We start from the raw sequence: 2,433 nt of genomic DNA on the forward strand, positions 1-2,433 counted from the left end.
TCCCAATGGTGCTTGTGTGTAGGTTAAACCCAGAGACCAGGGTATCACAAGGACTGTAAAGAGACTGTGTGGTGGATGGGGAAAAGTGGTCTCCTATGTTGTAAACGCCAGAGGTAGAGGTCGAGGCAGCCTGAGATGTTCTGAACGCTGGGAAAACACTATCACTCTGTTGGGGGCAGTATCAGACATTTCACTTCTCGGCTTGCAGGGATGTCACGTGGGACTGGGTCAGTAAAGCAAGATAGAAGTGTGGGGAAGGAGACTGTGATTGCTTCGAGAGGGGCATTAGGGCAGGGGGATCCCTGGAAACCTTTCAGGGAGGGCATTGCCCTCCCAGTTTACAGAGTTCCTCAGTCCCCCTGAGGAGCCATAATGAAGGCATAGAACCAAGTCTTCGGTCTTGGCTTTGCAGGAGTGCCTCTTTCCAGAAGCCCCTCCCATCAAAGGAGCCACAGGCAGACAGGTTTACAGTGGAGTGGGGTATGGGAGTCAAGGACTAAAGAGAAGGAATGCACAGAAGGTGTGGAGGAGTGGAGGGCTTGCCTTCTAGACCTGGCTTCTGCCTACCTGCTGTTAGAAAAACCCCATAACCTCCCTGACTGATCCTTAGTTTTCTTACCTGCACAATGGGAACCATACTCACACTTCTCTCAGAAGGTTCTCATGAGGATTCGGCGAGATAATAAAAACAAGGGGGCTTTGCAAGCTAGACAAACCCAGGTAATACAGACATGCACAGGTTTGGACACAGGGTCTGGGAAGAGAAATCCTGGGGGCCAGACAATGCAACATAGTCCCAAAACATGTCTCTAAGAGACTGGATGTGCATCTGATAATACTAACTAATATTGAGAGTTTACGATGTACCCAAAACGCTAAGTACTTTACAAGCATGATCTCATTGTTTTTTTTTTTTACTGTGGCAAAATATACATAAAACTTACTATCTTAATCATGTTAAGTGTACAATTCAGCGGTATTAAGTACATTCACAATGTTGTGTAACCATCACCATTACCCATCGCCAGAAATTTTTCATCATCCCAAACAAAAACTCTGTACCCAGTAACTGTAACTCCCCATTACCTCCCTCTTCCCAGGCTCTGGCAATCTCTATTCTACTTTCTGTCTCTATGAAAATGTCTATTCTAGGTATCTTATATAAGTGGCATCGTACAATATTTGTCCTTTTGTGACTGGCTTATTTCACTTAGCATAATTCTTTCAAGTTCACGCACATCGTAGCATGTGTCAGAATTTCATTCTTTTTTTTTTTTTTTTTGACAGGAAAGTAGGATTTATTGGTGGGCGTGAGTAAGGAAGGGACAGTGCCAAGTCTCTCATGAGTGCAGGGCCCGCCATTGGTCCGGGGGCTGTGATGAGGGATGTATTTGACCCCATAGCCATCCAGGATGAGCCGCTTTTCTGCCATCATGTTTTCAAATTCGTCTGCATTAAACTTAGTAAATTCCCACTCCTTGGAGATGTGGATCTTTTGGCGGCTAGGGAACTTGAACTTGGCCCTACGTAGGGCCTCAATCACATGATCCTTGTTCTGCAGCTTGGTGCGGAGGGACATTGTGACTTGGCCAGTGTGAACCCTGGCCACTGTGCCCTGGAGCTTTCCAAAGGCACTTCGCATACCTGTCTGGAGTCTAGATTGGGGACACCATGCCAGTCATGAAGGTCCACTGGAAAGGGCTGTCTCCAAGGTCCCTGAGGGCAACCCGTACAGGCAACAGGCTGCGTACACTACTGAGGAGGCTGCTATTTTCAGCCGTTGCACACTGGGCCCCCAAGGGGAAGAAAGCAGAATTTCATTCTTCGATTTGGCTGCACTGGGTCTTAGTTGTGGCACGCAGGATCATTTTTTAGTTGCGGCCCGCAGGCTCTTAGTTGCAGCACGCGGGATCTAGGGATCGAACCTGGGCCCCCTGCATTGGGAGCACGGAGTCTTAACCACTGGGCAACCAGGGAAGTCCCTCATTCCTTTTCAAAGCCAAATGATATTCCATTGTATGTATTATACATATTACAATTTGTTTATCCATTCAACTGTTGATGGACATCTGAGTTGTTTCCACCTTTGGGCTCTTGTGAGTAATACTGCTTAAAACTTTTTTAATGGAAAATTCCAAACATATACAAAAGTAGACCAAAAGAATGTGATAAACCCCCATGTACAATAATTATTAACTCATAGCCAATCTTTTTTTTTTAAGTTTTTAATTTTTTGGTCATGCCACAGGGCATGTGGGATCTTGGCTCCCCGACCAGGGATCAAACCCGTGCCCCCTGCATTGGAAGCGCAGAGCCTTAACCACTGGACCGCTAAGGAACTCCCTTCACAGGCATTCTTGTTTTATCTATATCCATACCTAATTCTCTGTCCCATACTATTTTGAAGAATATCTCAAATATCGTAAATGCCAC

General features: G+C 46.0%; 1 non-coding gene across 1 annotated transcript; it reads right to left on the reverse strand.

The window, feature by feature from the left end:
- Nucleotides 1-1,699: 1,699 nt before the first annotated feature.
- On the reverse strand, nucleotides 1,700-1,839 carry LOC137220323 (small nucleolar RNA SNORA70). Its single transcript, XR_010941626.1, has one exon. It is a non-coding gene; the product is annotated as a small nucleolar RNA SNORA70 (small nucleolar RNA).
- Nucleotides 1,840-2,433: the final 594 nt, after the last annotated feature.

Source organism: Pseudorca crassidens, chromosome 2 (assembly GCF_039906515.1).
Source record: "Pseudorca crassidens isolate mPseCra1 chromosome 2, mPseCra1.hap1, whole genome shotgun sequence".
NCBI classification, from domain to species: domain Eukaryota; kingdom Metazoa; phylum Chordata; class Mammalia; order Artiodactyla; family Delphinidae; genus Pseudorca; species Pseudorca crassidens.